This window comes from Lacerta agilis, chromosome 8 (genome assembly GCF_009819535.1).
Source record: "Lacerta agilis isolate rLacAgi1 chromosome 8, rLacAgi1.pri, whole genome shotgun sequence".
NCBI lineage: Eukaryota > Metazoa > Chordata > Lepidosauria > Squamata > Lacertidae > Lacerta > Lacerta agilis.
In genome coordinates, this window is record NC_046319.1 from 33,548,388 (window position 1) to 33,558,738 (window position 10,351).

Sequence of the window (10,351 nt, forward strand, 5' to 3'; positions counted from 1 at the left end):
CCCATTTTACAAACAGGAGGAGATCAGACTGGCCACTGGATACTGAGGAGAAGAGCAATAGCTCAGTGGTAAAGGTCTTGTTTCGCACACTGAAGGTTCCAGGTTCAATCCCTGGTGTCTCCAGGTAGGGCTGGCAAAGATTCCTGCCGGAAACCCTGCAGAGCCACTGCCAGTCCAGGTCAAGAAAACTGAGTTAGATAAGACCAATGGATTGACTTGGTATGAGGCAGGTCCCTACGTTTCTATGGTTTAACACTGGTGCTCTCCTCCAATGCACCTGAGGGAAGCAGGTTAGCTTAAGGGCACAAGACAGGCACAGCTCTGCCCTTCCACGCTTCTCCATCCCCGACCCAACCATTGCATATGCCACCTGAGATGGCTGCTCCATTCTGCTGAGCAATAGGGCAAGCCCTGGCTAAGATACATTCCCCCATTGATAGCATATGTATGCTCTCTCTTTCTCTCTCTCTGCCTCTGTGTCTAATTCCTTAGAGGAAAAACAGGAGCACAAGTTTGTCCTTTAGCAACCAAATTGGCCACGGTGACAATTAACCCCATTTCCCTTGAACGTAGGAAGATTTGGAACAGACAAAAGAAAGTCCTTCTTCACGCAGCATAGTTAAATTACAGAACCCACTCCCACAAGAGGCTGTGATGGTCACTAAATTGGAAGGCTTTAAAAGAGGATTGGACAAATTCATGGAGGTAGAGAAGGCGATCAAGAACTGCTAGCCATGCCTCCATGTTCGGAGACAGCAATGTTTCTATGTTTCTGAATACCAGTTGCTGGAAACCACAGGCAGGGGGAACGTTGCTGCACCATGGACCTGCTTTTGGGCTTCTGGTTAGCCACCATGAGAACAGGATGCTGATACAGCAGGCTTTTCTTACATCCTTATAAAACAGCCAGGCTTTCAACTGCCTTGTATTTATAGCTTCTTTGCAGTGCTGTCTTCGGCCCTTAAGAAAAAAAAAAAAACCACAAAAAATCGCCCAGCTTACCAAATCTTGAGAGATAGTTTCTCAGAGCTGGGTGAAGCGGGTGGGGATTCGATCTCATTTTCATGTGGCTTGCTCTGTGATTTGCAAGAACACCTTTAAACTTTTCACGCCTTCAAAGGGTGGTAAATTCCATTCTGCCTGACAGCGGCCGTAATTGGTCTGTACAGTGTAAAATGAACTGCTGCCAAAGTTTCTTAACTCTATTTTCTGGCTATCTCTGTTAAAAAATAAAAAAATGAAAAACCACACACATCGCTATTCGTTTTCACAGCCCTTAAATAAAGAATATACACCTTGTGAGCACAGGCCCCTCGATCCTTGCATTCTCTTTCTCAATCCTCTCTCGTAACGCTAGAACTTGTGGACGTCTGAGGAGGCTGAATGTTGGAAGATTCGTGAGAGATAAAAGAAAGGACTTTTTCACATACCATAAGGCATGGTTAAAGGAACCCACTTCCATGGGAGGCAGTGATAACGATCAACCTATGTAGCTTTAAAAGATGATTAGGCAAATTTAGACAGGAGAGGGCTAGCGATGGCTACTAGCCATGATGGCTCGGATGTGCCTCCACTGTCGGAGGAAGTAACACTTCTGAAAACTGCAAGAGGGGAGAGTCCTCTTGTGCTCCATGTCCTTCTTGTGGGCATGCGAAAACAGGATGCTGGAGTAGATGGACCACTGGGCTGATGCAGAAGGGTTCTTTTTATGTTCTTCTTAAATGGCCTGGCGAGTCAAATGGGAATGGCTGGCGAGCCCAACATGGCCTGCAAGCCAGACGTTCTCCACCACTGATCTAGTGCTACCCTGTTTCTCTGATAAAACAACACATCCTCTACCTGCTGGCCACTGTGACCAGTAGTGCGGTGACAAATTCAGAAGTTCAGGGTCCCTTCAAGGTACTCACAGCCATGCCACCTCACAGCCACACCCCTTCTAAGAGGATAAAACCTTCTAAGATGATGCAATTATCTTATGATTATATAATAATAATAATAATAATAATAATAATAATAATAATAATAGAGAGTCTATTGCACCAATCAGTGCACTTCATGTGTGGCCTTACAGCTCAATCTGCCATTTTCTCTACTCGTACATGGGCAAATGATTTGGAGTGTTCCAGTATCTTCTTTCAGAGTGACTAAAGTTGTGTTTCCCTTGAAGTTCCACTGCACGTAACAGAACTTACACACTATACTCTTGAAGTTGAAGCACCTGGTGTTTTCAGTGTTCCTTAATGCTTAGCTCTGGAGCATACAGTGTTGTTTTGGTGGCTCTAGGATGCTGGGGGCAGAGATTCTGCTGGGAACCTGCTGCAGAAATAGTAATGGATCTTTAACCTCACCTCCCGCCACAGTGACGCTAGACCACTATGACACTGACTGTGGCATTGGGAATGGCAGATGCCAGCAGGACCTCAATAGTGGCTGCAGTAGTGTAGTGATAAATTTAGAAATTAAAGAGATCATCATGATTGCCCCTAACCTTCCAAGAGCCACATTCCCAAGGAGACACCAAAAATGCAGGCAACTGTCTTGATCCTAGATATTTAACTGTATGCATCAAAAAGCAAAGGTATATAGCACAGCGTCTTGTTTATAGAATCAGAATAGTGAGCTGGCAAAGAGTGGCTGGAATTTGGCTGGGTAGACCTTGATCCCCAACCCTGTGGCCTAACGGCAATCCTCTACATAGTTAGTAAGCTGCAGCGAAACTTAGTATTTCTGGTTTCTGGCTGCAAGGATCCAACTTGTAAAACACAGAGAGCTTTAATAAAAGGTATCCATCCCGCTGAACTTCAGCCTTTAGTACTTAATTAGATGTGTGTGTGCATGCTTGTAAGTAATTGTTACCATTTAAACTGCTAGCATGAAATAGGAGCCCCATCAAAGAAAAAGAAACATTTACGCAGCCTCTGCTTGATTGCACATCTGTCACAAACTCGAAAGCCTTTGTTCACTTGTCAGAGGTGCATCAATATCTGTTACCCTGACATTCCTGCAGGTTGCATCATCACTCCTGTATGGATGCTCCCCTCATGTTCCTGTTCCTCAACACTATTGGCTGACCATGAAGGAGGGTAAGGCAGGGTAGACTGAGGGAACCTTCTCCCCCCCCCCTTGAGGCCACCCAAAATTTCAGTTGAAAGCTTTACTTTTAACTGGAGATACCAGGGATCAAGCCTTTGACCTTCTGCAAACATCACATGTGCTCTGCCTCTGATCTATATACTCTGTCCACAATGGGAACATTCTGTGCTGCCACATAGAATGATAGCAAATAGCTGAGAGGCCAAAGTTGAACACAAGAATGCTGACATATAGCCCACACAATATGAGAGCGTTACCAGTAGACAACCTCACACGGTCTTCTCCGTGAATCTGTCCAATCCTTTCTATAAAGCCATCTAAGCTAGTGGCTATTGCTGCGTCCTGTGGGAGCAAGTTCCATAACTGAACTATGCACTGTCTGAAAAAAAGTACTTCTTTTCTTTCTCCTGAATCTTCATTGGACGCCTACAAGTTCTAGTGTTATGAGAGAGGGAGTAAAACTTTTCTCCACCTGCTTTCTCCAGGCCATGCATAATAATCTTATAAATGTCAGTCATGTCTCTTGTTACTCACCTTGTCTCTCAACTAAAAAAGACCCAAGCGCTGCAAGCTTTCTTCACAGGGGAGTTGCTCCATCCCATTGATCATTTTGGTCACACTTTCTGGTTTAGTAAAACAACCACAGAAAACACACGGTCCCAGCTAGGACAAAGATTGAGCAAAAATCAAAGATCCAAGAAGCCAGAAAGATTTGACAGCTGTGCCAAGACTGAAGCTGAGGAACAATCCCACATGGAAGATTTTACCAGTTATTCCCCCCTAATCCCTTTCTGAAGCAGATCTCCTTCGTTCCTTCGTTCCTTCCCGCCCCCTCTCCCCCCTCCCGCTTTGTTTCGCTGCTTTGCAGAATAATCGCTGGGAAGTTGTCCTAGGTGATTCTCAGAAATTGAGTCCCTGGGACTAGGCCTGGATTTCCAACAGAGTGGAACCGATGAACTCACACCTTCCTTGGCTGAGGATAAGCCTCAAGCAACAACCAGCGTTCTCCAAACAACAAAGAACATCTCCATCTTTTTAAATGCAACAGCAGGACGGCATGTACTTTGCTACGCACTTTCCCAGGTCACAAGTTTTGGCAGACGCCGTGGATGAAATAAGCTTTATAGACAGAAACAAGACATTGTCTATCCCTAATTACTAGGCGTTAAATTCTGTGATCCTTCCTTCACTGCCCCCTGGAAAAAAAGAAAAGTGGGGATGGGAAAAAAAACCTCCTGGGGAACCAGCATAGTGCTGAGTTAAAGAACAATCATGGACTTTACAGGTTGTGCTGCAGGAATCTCAAATTCTTACCACTCGGATTGACTGCTCCTGGTTGAAGCTGTTGTGGGAACAAGGCAACAAAAACCTTGCTTGTAGCTCCTGTCCAATGCCACATGCCTTCAGTTTACTTCTCAGCTAACATAAGCAGAGGTGTTATGGTCTAGTTACATGATAGATCAAAGGCACATTTCTATTTCTGCAGAAATATTCCCAGCAGAGTCCCTGTCTCTAGTGTCCTATAGCTGCCCAATCAGCACGAAAGGGGAGCTGTTTAATCTCCTTGCCCCTTGTGCTGATTGGAGACAAATCAGAGTGAATCGGGCACTGGGGATTGGCTTCTAGGGTCACACTAGATCAGGCTCATCAGAAGAGCACAGATGAATTGTTTCATATGCTCCAAACATTTAGAAACACTGAGCACACAAAGTGTTTCAGTTGCAAGATAATGGTGTGCAGGTTCTTCAAGGCAAACACAACCAAAGTCACTCGGCCGGCGCAGGGGGGAGGGGGGTGAGACTGCAGCACTCAAAATCATTTGCACATGCATATGCACGGAAAATAGTAGATCTTGTTGAAAAACAACACATTGATCATTGCAATTTATCCCCAATTATAGGGTTTCCAAACGTCTGGAATTTTCTGGACATATCCGGAATACTGCAGTTGGAAGCAGTGTCTGGGTGGAAATCAGCAAAAAAACAAAAACAAAAAAAAAGTCCAGGAAAATCTGGACGTATGGCAACCCATTTTGGCAGTGTAGTTTTTGCCAATTTTCCTTAAAAGAAGCCCAGAAACTTTTTTTTTTTTTTTTGCAATTTTGCAAAACAAAAAAACACCTCAACAATTTGGGTGTCTGGATTCTCACTTTTGAAATAAGGAAACCCTACCCAATTATTATTATTGTATCATTATAAGATCTTTGCACAGGCTTAGAAGGTTGTATAATCTTCGGAGGGGGCATGGCTGTGAGTATCCTTAAGCACATCTGGACTTCTGTCACTTTGCCACTGCGCCGCTGAACAGAATTATTCAATAGGTGACTTTGCTCTGATTTGTTAGGCTGCTGGCAGAGGGCCAGTACTTCTTCACACACATTTCACTCCCACAATATGTAGTCGTGGCTCCCAATTCATGGAGGATAAGTCTAGCAGCAGCTACTACTCATGATCTTCATGGTACTTCCAGTATCTACTTCCAGTATCAGAGCTGGAAAGACTCTGAGTGCCTGTTTCTGGAGAGAACAAGTGAGGAAAGTGACTTTTGTGTGGCTGAGAAATACAAAGGGAAGGGCTGCATCTATTGCCCAGCCCACTTTTGCGCATGGTCCTGCCTGCTTTAGAGCATCTTGCTTTTCCCACTCCTGGCATGCAGCACTGGAAAGCTGGTTACAAAAGAATGTGGTCCCCAGACTCAAAAAGATCCCCCAGGACTGATGCAGCACATCAGTGAGTGGATTCCAAATGTTCCAAATCAATCTAGGGTACCTGGCCTTTGACTCCTGAGACATGCCCAGCCATTTCAGCAATTGCAATCTGTTTCAACCATTTTACATTTTAAATTGTTGTAACCCACCCTGGGACATGATAGTGAAGGGCAGAAAACATTGAATTATGATGTAGTAGTAGTAGTAGTAGTAGTAGGAGGAGGAGGAGGAGTAATGTGGGTTTGGGGGAGCCAGACTGGATGATGCACCAAGTGCTTTCCAGTTCTTGGGGTTCTGAATCTAGTGAGGGTTGGAATCTAACAGACGAGCTTGCAGAACCAATCAAACACGTTTACAGTGGTGCCCCGCTAGACGAATGCCTCGCTAGACGAAAAACTTGCTAGACGAACGGCATCCGCTAGTGGAAGGATGCCCCGCAAGATGAAAAAGTCAATGGGGCTGCCTCGCAAGACGGGAAAAAAAAAATCAGGGCGAAAACCTCCGCGCTGCATTGCTGCTTCGCTAGATGAAAAATTCGCTCTACGAAGACACTCGTGGAACGAATTATTTTCGTCTAGTGGGACACCACTGTATTTGTAAGACAGTGACCTTAGCTGGACACTGCAGTTTCCTGGACAGCATCCCAAAAGAACGAGCTAGATTGCAAGAGCTAGCTCTGAGTGATGATGCCCTCCAGGCTGATGAGTTGGCCTTTGTCCCAAAGCCCCTCTCCTAGCTGTTAGGAAGAACAGTAGCTAGAGTGTATGTGAGCTGAGCTGGAAACACAGGTACATGCTTGTTCTTTCCTGGACCCAAAGCTGTGACTACTGGATAAGTAAGATCTGTTTGTGTGTTAATGCTGTGAGCCCCTCTGTCCTATACTCAAACTGTATATATGTGTAAATAAAACCATATAGATACCATAATCTCCACTTACTTTCATTCCGAGGAAAGCAAATCTGGGTTTAAAAGCCTGGAACCCCTGGACTTTCTCACTGCTCAGAGGTTGGGCTGGTGTGTAATAATAAGAATGCAAACTGGTCTGAGCTGACGCACACATCAAACACAGCTGTGTGTGACATTCCCCAGGTGTAACCGCATGCTGGATTAGATGGGCTCTCAGTGTCTTCTCACAAAGCTATCCTGTTTTCATAAACTCAGATTTCTATCAGTGTTCCCAAATGATGCCTGCCCACATTGAGAAAGGTGAGAACAAACGACATTCTCACCTGGGTATGTTTCAATCCCTGTCATTTGTCCTCGTAGTCTGAGAAACAAGTTAAGATGTCACTTTATGTGGGAGGTGATGTGTGAGCTACCTTTGGGGTGTCTTTGGAAAGATTGCTGAACGCCGCAGCCTCTTTGGAGAGGCAGACCTTTCCCCACAGCACTGCCTCTTTAGAATATGCACCGTTAAAGTGTGACATTGTGCTTTCAGTGACATTGCTTAAGGTCCGCTGCCACTGCAGAATACTATAGGCCATTCATTATACCATGCAGAGAGCTGTCATAAAGTCCCTTTTGCCATTTTGCAATTTATGTGAAATGTGTGGCCTGGTCACATTCATCCGTCTTATTTTTTTCCCCCTCTCTCCAAACCTTGTTTCCAGTTAATTTGTGTGTTTGCTGGAGAGAGTTATGGGAGGAAGTGGACTTTGGTTACACATACAACACATTTGAAGCCCTGTGATACCACTTTAAACAGTCATGTCTTCCCCCTAAGAATCCTGGGAGCTGGAGTTTGTTAAAGGTGAAGAGGGTTGTTAGGAGATACCTTTCCTCTTCTAAAGCTAACAATTGCTAGAGTTCCCTGTGAAGAGGGGTTGTTAAACTACTGTGGGAATTGTTAAAACTACTGAAGGTTTTCTAACAACTTATATTTATCCCTGAATTCAACTTTTCTTGGTGAAGAGGTATCTCTCTCTCTCTCTCTCTCTCTCTCTCTCTCTCTCTCTCTCTCTCTCTCTCTCTCACTCACACACACACACACACACACACACGTACAATTCATTTTATTTTTTAAAGCAAAACACCCTGGTCACCTTTAGCCATTTGATCACACACTATTCTTCTTCATAGCTCCCAGGAGCAACAGGACCTGTGTTTTCACATGCTTCTCTATCTCACATTGTGGGCAGGGTTCAGCTGAGTCACCTTTTGGGGTTTCTTTCATCGCCATGATCCCTTAATCACATGCCCACTGATCTCTCTGAAAGGAATCATCTTTAGGAGCTGCCAGAAGCCCATCTCTCCAGTTACGTTTACTTGAAGTTCCACTAAATCTCATGATGAAACCTTAACAAGATCAACTGTCATCTAGAGTCATCTGTTCATTTTTTAATTAAGAAACTCCTGGGTTTTAATTTAAGCCTACTACGCCCTTCCCCCCCCTCCTTTCATTCACTTCTGCCAGCCACACAAGTTAGGTAGGTGATAGCATTGCATGTTTCTATACACAAAATAAGTCACAGCAATTAGATTATATTTGCTCTGTTTCATTTATTCTCCCTTTGGTCTTCTTTAATTAAATTATAATGTGAGGCATGTTTCTCGTGATGGCAGCATGCTTTCACTAAAGTTATGAAATTGTTTTCCCAACTCTGTAGGAATTGCAATCGTGATTCATAACATTTGCTTTCAGATTCTAAAGTACTGTTATAAGTTTGTTGTGTGTGGGAGCGGGGTGGGGTGGGGGAGAGACCTCCCTGAACCCAATAAATTAATGAATGTCAGAATCTACTTAATAATTGGGATACTGAAGGGGAAATATAGGTTGCAGCCATTCTCCTGGACATAGCTAATGCAAAGTAGCCTGGCTGGGCTGGTTGAATGTAGGGCATTAGGAAACATCTACACACCCAAGAAGCTGTTCGAGTCTGGGCAAAACACGGGAGGGGGCACGCTGTGCTACAGGGAGAATATGCCTCTTTAAAATGTGACTTGGGATAGCAGATGGATGGGCAGGAGTTGTGTGGAGAAAGGTTTGCTGGGGAGAAGAAGAAAAAAGGCCAGAGCCATCTTGGCTGCTGGCTGGAGAGGCAGCAACCCAGAGATCTGGCTGGTTGCTCTAGACTCAAACTGGCTGAAGCCATGAGAGAAGCATGGAGAGGCACTATTGAGATGGTGATGCTGTAATATCTGCAACTTCCTGCACTTATACTCAGGTTGTAAATATGTGGATAAACCATATATCTTAAAGTCAGTCTCCACCGCATCTTGATTATCAGTGGAAACACTGCCCTGGGTGGAATCCACTGGAATCTTGTACACCGCTCGGCAGATTAGAGTACATAAATATAATCCCCGTTTTGCAATGGATTGCAATACCTGCCTACCAGGCATACTCATCTGCTTACCGGAATAAAATGTACTTGCAACCCCATTAACCAGGAAAATTGCATAATGAAGTTTGGGGCATAGAGATCCTTCCGTCTGTTTTCATGGGTTGCACATGCACATAAAGGGGGCATGGTGTGACACAACAGCAGGCGGCACCCAACATGTCACCACATGACCCCCCCCTTTATGTGCATGTGCAACCCATGAAAACAGACGGAAGGATCTCTATGCCCCAAACTTCATTATGCAATTTTCCTGGTTAATGGGGTTGCAAGTACATTTTATTCCGGTAAGCAGATGAGTATGCCTGGTAGGCAGGTATTGCAATCCATTGCAAAACGGGGATTATATTTATGTACTCTAATCTGCCGAGCGGTGTACAAGATTCCAGTGGGTTCCACCCAGGGCACTCTCCGTGACTCCATGAACCAGAGCATGCCTTGGAAACTCTCACTTTCTTCTCAAAGCTTCTCCTTTTTAATGTCCATGGAGTTTTCTTGGCAAAAATACTGGAGTGGGTTCCCAGTTCCTTCTCCAGGTGGATCACATTTAGTCTAAACTCTCAGCTATGACCTGTCCATCTTGGGTGGCCCTGCATGGCATAGCTCATAGCTTCTTGTGGTTATTCAAGCCCCTTTGCCACGACAAGGCAGTGATCCATGAAGGGGCCATACCAGGTAATGCAGTGTAAAAGGAATGTTAGAAACTGGGCCAGGAGCACTAGCAGTAGAAACAGGAAAACTAACTCCATATTCCCTGCATATGAATGCACCTTCAGAGATGGAACCATAGTCATGCTTGCAACCCACTGAAATAGCTGGCACTCAGTTCATCCAATGAAGCTGAATGTTGGACCAGCAAAAGGAGGTACTTTTTCAAATAGTTGCAGAACTAAACTATGGAACTAACCACCACAAGACATGGTGATTGTTGCTAATGTGAAGGGCTTTTAGATGGTATTCAAAAAATTCATGGTGGGTAAGATTATCAATGGCTAGTAGCCGTGATCACTATGTTCTACCTCCACTATGTGAGGCTGTAGGTTAGTGAATACTACTTGCTAGGGATTGCAGGTGGGGAGAGGTCTGTGGCTTTCAGGTCCTGCTCGTGGGCTTTTCAGAGGCATCTAGTTACTTACTGTGAGAACAGAATGCTGGAGTAGATAGGCCTTTTGTCTAAGATGGCTGGGCTCCAGCCCTCATCAGCTGTAGC